Genomic DNA, 13,081 nt, shown 5'->3' with positions numbered 1-13,081 from the left:
TCCAGTATTCTTGCCTGGAAAATCCCATGGACAGAGGAGTCTGGCACGCTGCAGTCCATGGGAACACAAGAGTCGGACACGACTTTGCGACTAAACCATGTTAGTAAGAACTAACATTTTCCAATTTGCTCAGTAAAAATGAGGAAATTTGTTTCCAAAGAACAAATTTTAATTCAAATTTTAGAGGTAAAGGATGCAGTGGGACTGCCAAAGCTAAACTTCATAGCTGAACTAAAAGATAGCAAGCCGACAGTCAGGTACAAGTTGTTCAAATCCACTTAAGCATCTACTCCAGCCCTGGTAATTACTCTTTTTCATAACGGAAAGCCTTCCTCAGGAAAGCAAAGATTTCATATGGCTTTGAGGCCAAAGGTCATTGGGGAAGTCCCTTCCTGCCTATTACCCACAGGTCTACGGCGTGTCAGCGTTAGCTCCAGAAGGGTCTGAGGGGCACACTCAGCACTTCAATGGGGTGATCAGCTGAAGGACCCTGAAATTTGGGGAAACTCTCTTTGGAAATGAAGTATTTTTGAAGGAAATTGGCTGATTCCAAACTAGACTGCTTATTCCTTTTTGCCACAGTCATGAGACACACAGATAAAGGAACTGTCCTGATTACGATAAATATTTGCTGCTTGTGAACTTTCCTCACAGAGTTCCTGGATCCAGTGCCCTGATAGAAGTAGCAGACATTCTTATGAGCTCCTTTTCTGGATGGCAATTCTTGTTCCCTACAGGTTGAGAGCATTGCAGCTCAGGATACCTTTGTGTATGGGGGTGTCCACCGGCAGCCTCCTGGTGCTGGCCAGGTCCATGAGCTGCACGTGAATCACTCTGTGTCTGGCAAGGCCAGGAAGGCATTGTTACTACCGAAACACAAGACATAAAGGCCTTCAGAACTAGAGTAGCTTTTAAAGACACAAAACTGGTAGGGTTTGTGTGTGCATGTAAACACATTAATCGTGAGGTCCAAAGGGACAATTCTGTCTCACCTCGATTTGGCTTCCTTGAATTCTGTGGAAAATTCTGTTTCAATAAGAGTGTTCTTCAAGAACTCTCCTGGTTAAAGGGTGAGTAGGTTTTTGGCTGTATGTATGTTGCACCATGTTAGGTATAATTATAACCTTATTGTTTTTGTTTGGAGATTAAGCATGGTTTGTGGAGATGGGTGTGAGTGTTGAGTTGACAAAGGGTGGAATTGTGATAGTTAAGCTGATATGTCAACTTGTCTGAATCAGGGATTGCTTAAGATATTTGATGAAATATTATTTTTGGGTGTGTCTGTGAGAGTGTTTCTGGATAAAATTAGCATTTGAATCATTGATTTAGTAGATTGCCCTCCCCGGTGTGGGTGGGCAGCACCTAATCTGGTGAGGGCCTGAATAGAGCAAAATGACTGAAGGAGGAGGGATTCGCCCCCTTTTCTGCCTATTGCTTGCGATGGGCTATTTCATTTCTTTTTCTGCCCCCAAGCTGGGATTTACATCATCAGCTCTCCTGGGTCTCAGGCCTTTGATTCAGAGGGAATCACATCACTGGCTTTTCTGGGTCTCCAGTTTATGCATGGCAGGTTGTAGAACTTCTCAGTCTCCATAATTGTTTGAGTCAGTTCCTCATAATAAATCTCTTTTTGTATCCTATTGGTTCTGCTTCTCTGGAGAACCCTAACTAACACAGACACTATAAATAGCACTCTCTTGCACTGCTGGTAAATTGCTACAGTCTTTCTGGAAGGGAATTTGTGAGTGTACTTCAAATGCTTTAAAAATAGCCATGCTTTTTGAGCCAACAATTCTACACCTAGGAAATTAGCCAGTAGAACTATTTATAGATGAATTTACAGATTTTTCCACACAAATGGACATCTCAGTATAGCTTAGAAAACTGCAATCTTGGACATAACTTAAACGTCTAATTATTGGGGATTTGTGAAGGGAATTATTTTACCCTTCAAAGCTACATTATAAAGGCTAATTTTTGACAGAAATGGGGTACTATTGTATTAGTCTTCTGTAACATGGAGTTATAAAACCGTATGTACTCATAATGTCATTTTTATACATAATTTTTGACACTTACAAATGTGCATTCCTATAGAAAATAGAATTCTGTTTTAAAAGTCAAGGGTGTGAAAAAGGAGGGAGCAACGATGGAATTCCTCTCAGAAATGAAAACTAAGTCTATAAACATCACTAGTATGAGCCGCCAGGGAAGCCCCTCTAAGGTTTAACTGTCTTTAAAGGTCTATAAAGGTATAAAGGTCAGGTACTTCATTTTAAATGCTATTTTAATACTTCAGAACTTTTGTCATTTATCCTTTTTAAACACTGCCTATTTCCCCACAGTAATCACTCATTTATTTAAAACGTAATTTTAAGTACCTATTATATGCCAGGTACTTCTTTAGGTGCCAGGACAGGGGCCATGATGGAAACAGTCATTGTTCTCATATTAACATGTTCAGATTCACAGTAATTGACTTAAACAGCCTAAGGTATCACTGGGTGATAAATGCTATGAAAAAAAATAATAAAGCAGAGTGAATAAAGAAAGCGACCTCTTTGATTAGCTGACATTTGAATAAAGACCACAAAGGAAGTGAGGAGGTGGGCTAAGCTGAGTTCCGTGGGAAAGGAGTAGCATAGCAAGCAAAGATGACTCTAAGGACAAGTGCCCTAGGTCAGGAACGTGTTTGGGGGCTTTGGACCAGTAAGAAAATCAAAAGAAGCTAGAATGGAGTAAGGCAAAGGCAGAATGGAAGGGATAAAATTAGAGAGGTAAATGAGAGTCACATAACATATCAAGATGAGGGTTAACAAGGGAATTCTTCAATTATGAATGCTTGTGTCCAATTTCTACAGGAATGCAAGAAGCTGGGCTGATTCTATACAACTCTCATTGACCTTTAGGTGAAGGGTTCCTTAAAAGCAATGACCACTAACAGGTAAACAAAACAGGGTCAATATTTAGGTTTATTGACAGCTATGAAAAACATCTACTTCTGCCTCATTGACTACGCTAAAGCATTTGACTATGTGGATCACAACTAACTGTGGAAAATTCTTAAAGAATTGGGAATACCAGACCACCTACCTGCCTCCTGAGAAATCTGTATGCAGGTCAAGAAGCAACAGTTAGAACCGGACATTGAACAATGGACTGGTTCCATATTGGGAGAGGAGTACATCAAGGTTGTACATTGTCACCCTGTTTATTTAACTTCTATGCAGAGTTCATCATGAAAAATCCCAGATGGGATGAAACACAAGCTGGAATCAACATAGCTGGCAGAAATATCAATAACCTCAGATATGCAGATTACACCATTCTTATGGCAGAAGTGAAGAGGAACTAAATAGCCTCTTGATGAGAGTGAAAGAGGAGAGTAAAAAAGCTGGCTTAAAACTCAACATTAAAAACTAAGATCATAGCAACTGGTCTCATCACTTCACAACAAATAGATGGGGAAACAATGGAAACAGTGAGAGACTTTACTTTTTGGGGCCCCAAAATCACTGCAGATGGTGACTGCAGCCATGAAATTTAAAAAATGCTTGCTCCTTGGGAGAAAAGCTATGACCAACCTAGATAGCATATTAAAAAGCAGAGACATCACTTTGCAGACAAAAGTCCCTATAATCAAAGCTATGGTTTTTCTAGTAGTCATGAATGGATGTAACAGCTGGACCATAAAGAAAGCTGAGCACAAAAGAACTGATGTTTTTGAATGGTGGTGTTGGAGAAGACTCTTGAGAGTCCCTTGGGCAACAAGATCAAACCAGCCAATCCTAAAGGAAATCAGTCCTGAATATTCATTGGAAGAACTGATGCTGAAGCTGAAGCTCCAATACTTTGGCTACCTTTATGGGAAGAACTGACTCATTTGAAAAGACCCTGATGCTGGAAAAGATTGAAGGCCGGAGAAGGGGACAACAGAGGATGAAATGGTTGGATGGCATCACTGACTCAATGCACATGAGTTTAAGCATGCTCTAGGAGTTGGCGATGGACAGGGAAGCTGGGTATACTGCAGTCCATGGGGTCACTAAGAATCAGACATGACTGAGTCTGAGTGACTGAGCTGACTGACTGACAGGTATGAAAGGTATCTGGAGACAGTTTTGGTGCTAAGAAGGTGGGACTTGTGTTTCCTTAAGCCCAAAATGGCTCAGAAATAATTTGTGTAATGCTTATATTTTTAACTAAAAGTTTATTTTTGAAAATACATTAGAAAATGTAAGTGTTCTCAAGCATGAAAAATGAATATTCTCCAGTTCACTTCTGTAGTCAGTCTCCTTGTTTTTCTTTCAAAGAATATGCATGTAGAGGCTTGCAATGGCTTGCTACAGAGGAATAATAAGTTTGAATTTTTCTCCTGGACTCAGAAATAATCCAGATTATTTGGCAGCCTGACTTCTTCCAGCTTGCGTTGCATTTGAATTTTAATATGGTGTCAATAGACATAACTGTCTTCTTTGAACACTTTATTCCTTTCCTTTACAGAGTAGTCATTCCAATCAGAGGATAAACTAACAACTTAAAATGCAGTCTCCAATGGAAATCAGGCCAACCAAGTGAAATAAATTTAAAAAGAAATCCTACTTCAAGATGTATGTGTAATAGAGTGAAATGATATATTCCTGCTGTTTCAGAAAAGATGAATCGCTATAAATGCTGCCTAAATGAGAGATGAAACTTCAAAATATTGGCAATCTGAAAAAACACAGAGCTTAACCAAGGGGAGGAAAACATACCATGTAGCTAAATGAGAGATGAAACTTCAAAATATTGGCAATCTGAAAAAACACAGAGCTTAACCAAGGGGAGGAAAACATACCATGTAGATGTGCTATGTCTTTTTAACCATAATTAACATTAAGTTGTTAATTCATCACACATTATGGTGTACATATTCTGTGCCCAGGATTGTGCTTGGTACTAGGATAACTCAATCTAGTAGGGAAAGGTGGTAAGTGAACTAACTATATTATAAGAATGATGAAAGAAGTAAACTCCCAGAGTAGGGAGAGTTACTATAGAAACACAGAAAAGACTCAAGAACTGGGAAAGGCTTCTTGAAAGAGATATTGCTTGGGAAGCCTGAAATTCAGGGTTTTAAGGATGATTCAGCAGGAAAATCCTTGGAAAAGGGTCAAGACCTATGTTCCTATATGAACTTTATCATTAATGAAACTTGTGACTTGAAAAGCCATGGGAAATATGTATGAAGGGGAGATACAGGAAAAGAAAGGATGTCATCAACTTAAAGAATGCTTGACACAGCTTGGTGGAAAAGACTGCAGGCCTTGAGGAGAGTGGCTACAGCCCTTTGACCAGCTATGCCCACAACATCACATATCCTGGGTTTCCTGGATTTGAGAGATGCAGTGCTGGCAACTTTAGCATTTTCCCTAACTTCCTTTAACTTCTCCCTAAGAATTTTTGAAAACAAAGTGAGATCTAATCCACTGATTTTCAGTGGTGTTTCCAGAATCTCTTGCAATACATACACCCAAGTTCCTTATTAAAAATGAAGACCCCTGGGTCTTACTTCAAGGCTGCTGAATCAGAATATTTGGGGCTGGAGTTAGAAAATCTGGAGTTTATCACACTTATTAGGTGATTTGATTGCACCAACTCATTCTGATCCATATATTCCATCTTCCCTGCCATCTAAAGAGGCTGGTACCATATTTATACTTCCAGACAGGGACATTATGGGGACTGAACCCATGACTGTTAGTTCCCAGTTGAGTGAGTTTTCCACTGTATTGTATAATTTCCTATTTTTAATCCAATGACTTAAATTTATTTAGTGTTTCCAGAAATAATTTGGAGTGATTAGGTTGTTAAGAAGTGAAATAGGAACTTAAGTTGTATATCTGTGAGCAAAAAATTCAAATATCAAAACTATTGAAGTTCTAATAATTTGGCCACCTGGTGCAAAGAACCCATTCATTGGAAATGATCCTGCTGCTGGGAAAGACTGAAGGGAAAAGAAGGGGGCAGCACAGGATGAGACGGTTAGCATCCTTAACTCAATTGACATGAATCTGAGCAAACTCCAGGAGCTAGTGGAGGACAGAGGAGCCTGGTGTGCTGCAGTCCTTGGGGTCACAAAGAGTCGGACATGATTCAGTGACTGAACAACAACAAAAATATTTATAGAAAAGTATTGAAAGGACATACACCAAATCTTAGCCACTTTTGCCTTCATAGGGTTCCCTAGTGGCTCAGACAGTCTGAGTCTGAGTCTGTCTGCAGTGCATGTAGACCTGGGTTTGATCCCTGGGTCGGGAAGATCCCCTGGAGAAGAAAATGGCAACCCCCTCCAGTATTCTTGCCTGGAAAATTCCATGGATGGAGGAGCCTGGTGGGCTACAGTCCATGGGGTCGCAAAGAGTTGGACACGACTAAGCGACATCACTTTCACTTTCTTTCCAGTATTCTTGCCTGGAAAATCCCATAGATGGAGCAACCTGGCAGGCTACAGTCCATGGGGTCGTAAAGAGTCGGACACAACTGAGCGACTTCACTTTGCCTTCATGGAGCAAAAACGTTGTCATTATTAATCTTTCTCTTTTCCCATATTTTGTATTCTCCAAAACAAGCACATATTTTAAAATTTAAAATAACAGTAACTTCATTTAACTTGGGATAAAATTAATACTGAAATACTTAAAGCTGTAAGTGACCCTCAGAGAACTTTCAAAGCCTCTGGTAAATTGCATTTTCAAGATTTAACTGTCTCTGTTGGCTCTGGCCTCCCAGATGGTATGAATCTATTCAGTGATCTCTGACCTCATTTGATTCCTGAAAATGTCCTGTGATCAAACTTTGCCCTACTTTTCCTGAAAAATTAAGTCATCAGAAACTTTAACTCAGGGATACAAAAAGATTTGGAAGGTTTCAGTTTGGGAGGTGAATAAGTCATAAGAAGTAACGTCTGTTCACTTCTAAAACTCTCTAAATCTTCTTTGTGAGAAATTTTAAAGGCAGGCTTTAAATTCTTGATCCAGGATTTAAAAGTTAATGAGCATAAGAAAAAATTAGCACAGTCTTCCCATATAGAGATAAAGCTAAAACTTTTAAATATTTTGATTTTCTTTTGGTAATTGTTTTAATTATGTACTGACATTTTTTTTTACTTTATTTAAATATTATGTAATATACTATTATGTACAATTTCCAAAATAAAAATATTCATTATTCATAGTTCTGCTATATATTAATAATATAGTATATTACCTATGGTCTATGCATCAGGAGTCACTCAGTCATGTCCAACTCTTTGTGACTCCATGGACAGTAGCCCGGCAGGCTTCTCTGTCCACGGGTTTTCCCAGGCAAGAAAACAGGAGTGGGTTGCCATTTCCTCTTCCAGGGGATCTTCCCAGCCCAGGGATCGAATCCTCGTCTTCTGCAGCTACTGCACTGGCAAGCAGATTCTTTACTAGTGAGCCATAGGACTGTGATTAATTACATATAATTTGGATTCTTATAATTTTTTATAATTTTCTAACATATTTTTTCATGCTATCAAATAATATAGACTTTAGAAACCTCATTGAACCAAAGGATTTCTGATGCTAAAATCATCACAGCACTAGTTTGTCTTGTTCAGATAATAAACCTACTTCAAAATATGCTTTTGGTCTCACAACACATTTAAATATTTAAGAGAAGTTGCATTCTATTTTCCATTGTCCTATGACATAATGAATCATATCTAAAGGTAACAGTGATATGGGCCAGTATAAATTTTAGGTGAAAAAACTTACTTTTAGCTCTCCTGAAGATATCCATCTAGTGGATAGAGATTCATATAAAGTGTTTATGACTAAATAATCAAGAATGTCTGTTTTGTAAATAGAAAACCTAATTTGTGATAATAGATGAGTTTGACCAAATGTTTGTGATTCTAATTGAAGGACTAATTCAAGGACTCTTTCCACTACCCCATCCCACTTTAGGACCTGCAACTCCTTCAATTCTAGTATAATATAGAGAAAACAGCTATTGGGCTTGGAAAATCTTAGGTAACTTTTATAGTGAACTGAGCACTGAAATATTTCCAGATGGATATGGACTCTCTGAACATCTGGGTACTGATGTATCACCTGGAGACCTCCTTATTTATTCCTCAATAAATCAGATGGCATCCAAAGCTACATAAATCCTTTACATGGAGAAAGAAGAAGGCAAAATATTCTGCAATAAATGATGGAGCAGGTAACTATTGGTCACACATAACACTGGTTAATAGAAGGCATTGATAGTGTCTAATCTTGGAGACCAGAGATAATAGCCCCAGGAAACTGGAGTCCAGTTTCCCTACTCTTTCAGCAGGGAGATGATTACAGTTGTGACGCTCCAGTTAGAACTCTCACAAAAAACTCCCTAAGCAATTTTTACACTAAAATTTCCCTTTTCTTTCTCATAGTGATACATGCTCTTTACATTTAAGCTTAAACTGCCCCACATCAATCACTGAATAGTTCACTCTGGATTTCAGAAAAGATACAGCTTATTCACAAAACAAGTAGAGTGCAAAATGGCTCTCTTACCTAACTCTAAATTCAATTCATCATGTAATATCTTGAAATCACCCACTGTGAGAGTACTTCAAACCACAGAAATCATCCAACACTTTAAACCAGAATCCTAACCCCCAGCCCCAGGGGCTTGTCTGACTAGACCACCACTGATTGTGGAATTCTATGTATGACTAAAGCGTGAGTATAGTCTGATAATCGTGCACTTGGTGGTCTTGATCTTAACACAGATGTCCTTAATTGGCTCTCACTGGCAGTGTGATCAAGTCTAGACACAATAGCATAAGCAGCTTGCAAAGAAAAAGAAAGTCAAATTTCCCATTTAGGAACATTCCAAAGTGACTCATAGTATAAAGCATAGAAAACCTTCCATCCTCCCTTAATTCAAAGGAGAAGAAGACAAAGATGAAGAGTGAAGAGGAGGAGAAGGTAGAGGAGAAAAGAAAGAAAAGGAGATAAAAATAAGAAGGATAAAAAGAAGACTTGGCAAAAATCCTGCTTTTTTTCACAGTGACCAAAATGCCTGTCATCATTCATCCTTTGTTTCAGAGGCACTTTTACCATAGATTTTATTTCTTCTCTTCTTTCCTTTTATATCAGTGTTAGAGTACCCTACAGCATGCCTTATTATTAGTACAGGAGTAGTCTGGACCATGCTTTTCTTCTGCAGCTCAAGATCCAAGACTATCTACTCCCTTAAGGGCCCTAAACTCCATTAATGACTCATAATAAAATGTCCTATTTCTAAGCCTCATAATAAAGGATTCTCAGATGTAAAAGGAGCAGTCACAGGCAAAACAAGATGAAACAAAAGAGACTGAACTTGAAGCCCTGCTCTTGGTGAGAACCAAAGGTTTAAATGAGACTCATTATAAAGTTGGCTTTCAGAAAAGCAAATTTCTTATTAAAATTCTGACCTGACTCCAACTTCTCAAAGACCCTTATTATAGCTTTTCTCAGTTTAATACTAGTCAAATATACTCTATCGAGATTTTCTGAATATCAGATACATAGCCAAATGAGATGTCCAAATTTCTCATTCAAGCAGTTCAGATTAGAAGGTTTCATGAACTGAGATGGTAGCACACACTCAGCAATCTTAAGCTACAGGACATTTTCTATAGGTCCACGTATACTTCTGAGGGTTTTTGGCATCCCCATGAATCATAACGAAAAGAAGGTGAAGATGAAACACAGCTACTAAAAAAAAAAAGAAACACAGGTACTGTCATTTGCAGTCTGTACTGTATTTCAGGTACACTTCTGCTTTGATATTATATTCAGACAAGCAACAACAGTAATGCTTAGTTACCCATGGTAATTTCATATTTTTCTAGTAAAAAGGGTAGAAAATATAAAATGTAAGTCCCCAGTTGGGTTGGGATTTTGTTCTGTGTATTTTATTGACTAATATACCCCTACTGTTTAGGACAGTCATTGACAGGATAGATAATAAATAAATATTTGTTGGCTGAATAATTAAATGAATGAACAGAAATTTCCAATAGGCAATTTTGCTACCTTTCTATAAGTTTCACTGTAGTTTGATTGAACTCACCATGGGTGTATTTTCCTTTTTATTTTCCATGGTAACTGTACATTTCTGCCACAGATAGGTAAAGGAAATCTATAGTCACAATTCAGGTATTACAATTCTACAAATTAACTGAATTTTCATAAAAAATCTCTTTTCATCTGAATGAAGTTCATCACATTAGAAAATCCCTTAACCAAGGAACTTACCCAACAAAAATTATATCAAGAAGCCAATTTATATTTATAAGCTTTCTTATTAATATTTTTATGTCATTTATTTCTGTCACTTCTTTTTTGTTGTTCACAAAAGCACTGCCAATCAATACAGACAAAGGCACGGCAACAACAACAACAAAAAAACAGTTTTCAGTTTCTCAGAGAATAGCCCATACCCTTTTGCTAAGCATCTCACTCCCTCTGGCTTGTCTGCAGTCTTGAGAAGCTATGGATTCACCTAGACACAAAGAAGCATTCATTTATTAAAGTAATTTCTGAAAAGAAGAAATACCATATTTATTTCTGGGAGTCTATTAGGAAATGTGTTACAGTTGAACTAGTTAGTGAATACTTTAAGAGCATGCATATTTGAGAATCAACTTAATTGTCTCTGTCAATCAACATCTTAATTGCATAGTTAATTAATGTTAATTACTAGATGAAGTATTTAAATTAACTGTGCACCTTTTCTATTATCTATGATTACACCTAGACATTGGTGGCTGTTGTTTAGCTGCTGTCGTGTCCAATTCCTGCGACCCCATGGACTATAGCCTGCCAGGCTCCTCTGTCCATGGGATTCTCCAGGCAAGAATACTGGAGTGGATCACCATGCCCTTCTCCAGGGGATCTTCACCACCCAGGAATCAAACCCAGGTCTCCTGCATTGCAGGCAGATTCTTCACCAACTGAACTACAAGGGAAGCCCAACGTGTACATTTTCTACTATCTGTGATTACACTTAGACATAGTTTCTTTAAAACTAAGCCTGTCTATAGATGCCTACAAGTGAAACTATGTAAAAAATTATCTCTGTGTTAATCTTCAGAAAGATCAAAACATATGAAATTAGACCTTTTATTTTGAAAATTAAATTCTAAACTTCCCTTCCCAAATCAAGAAGTTAAGACTTTTCCTCACTTGAAAATAAGGAAATGTGATTTGGAAAATGCCTAAGCTTCCAACCCTATGGTAGAAAGATTTATAGTTTTAGGTAACAAGTTCTCTTAAAATCCTTCATGAACTATTTAGATCACTGTTTCCCTAATTTGATCATGTATCAAAATCTCCTGGGAAGCTTTTAAGAATATAGATCTCAGGATCTCTGCCTAGATCAATGGAGTCAGGGCCTTTGGGGTGGAGCTCAAGAATTATTATTTCAAAAAAAAAATTTCTCCACGTGATTTTTACATGTAATCAGGTTTAGGAATAAAATATTTTAGATAGTTAAGTACTTTGTGGCATCAAGTGCTATCACCACTCCCATTCTTTCACATACCCCATAAAGCAAATCTACAATAAAGTGAAGCCAAGTACCAAATTTGGAGAATTTGAATTGGTCTGACTTAACCTGTAGTTCACAAAATTCACTCTGGAGGCTCCTGTGGAAAATCCAAAGACAGGAATTTTCATCAATCATAGCGATTGCAACCATGATACCAGCTCAGAAGTGGCTGGCTTCCGATCAGAACATACGTTATAGAGGAAATGGTGAAGATTTAAAATATGAACCTGAGGCAGGACGCAGATGAACCACCCTCAGATAAACTGGGCTTCCCTGGTGACTCAGATGGTAAAGAATCTGCCTGCAATGCGGGAGACTGGGTTTGATCCCTGGGTTGGGAAGATCCCTTGGAGGAGAGCATGGCAACCCACTCCAGGATGCTTGCCTGGAGAATCCCCATGGACAGATGGTCCTGGTGGGCTACAGTCCATGGGGTCACAAAGAGTCAGACACGACTGAGTGACTAAGCACACACTAGGTAAAGCGATTGGAGACTCATTCCCTATGGATGGAAATTCCAAGATGAGAATAGTAGGACAATTAAAGGAGCAGGCCGGGCCCTGCCTAGACCACATATTTCCTATTCTCGAAGGCAGGAGACCTCCCTGACCACACATTCTCAGAAAATTTCATTGGAGGCCAAAGGGGAGTGATGCCAAGAGATGTTCCCTACCCATACGCCTTTTTGGTAAAATCTATCTTTGCTAAGAGATATGTGTGCACACATGGGAGGATCCTGAGACATACCAGATATGGCCTGTGAGCCAGGCAAATCAAAATGATTGGCTAAAAGGAACTCAGAAGAAATATGTCAGAAAAATAATTAAAACTCTCACAAGGGTGCAACTCAGAGACTCTCTCCCTGAGTTCTCCTGTGTGTCTGTCCACATGTACTGTACTCTTTTTCCTCTTAACAAATATTTCACTTATTTCACTACTGTCTGTCTTTGTGGGAATTCTTTTCTGTATAGCCGAAGGGCCAGGGCTCCTGTCACTGACCACTAGTGGCTAGGATCTGGTGCTTTCACCACTGTAACCCAGCCCCAATCCCCAACTGGGAACCCAAGCCCCATTCCAAGCCATTGCAGGCCGAGGCCACCCGAGACCAAACCCAAATCACAAGACTTGATATTCTCAATTGCCAGCTTTGACTTGTGAATTGTTGCCTCTCACATGTCAGCAACTCTTTTTTGTGTCCTCCACTGTAAAACGCTTAAGAGATTTACAATTGATTAACCCTGAACCACAATAAGATTCTAGCCATAAAACATAACAGAGCAACTAGGTCACTTTGGTAACCTGAGCTTCCCCCAGAAACTGGAGTCTGAGATAAGGTAATTTGGGGGAGGGGTAATGCCAGGGAATAGTACAAGAAATGTTTTTGAGTTGGTCACTGCTATGGGGAATGGTGCTAGTTTATGCTGGAATCTTCTGAGGAGCAATGTAGAATATGCCTCCAAATTGCTTGCTGGAAGGAAAAAAGAGGAAG

At 38.7% G+C, this 13,081-nt stretch overlaps 1 pseudogene; it reads right to left on the bottom strand.

Moving 5' to 3' along the window:
* Nucleotides 1–427: 427 nt before the first annotated feature.
* LOC122710024 lies at nucleotides 428–12,269 on the bottom strand (annotated as a pseudogene).
* Between the last annotated feature and the right edge of the window lie 812 nt (nucleotides 12,270–13,081).

Source organism: Cervus elaphus, chromosome 16, assembly GCF_910594005.1.
Source record: "Cervus elaphus chromosome 16, mCerEla1.1, whole genome shotgun sequence".
NCBI lineage: Eukaryota > Metazoa > Chordata > Mammalia > Artiodactyla > Cervidae > Cervus > Cervus elaphus.
The sequence above is the reverse complement of the archived record's forward strand: the minus strand, read 5'-3'. Positions and strand labels throughout refer to the sequence as shown.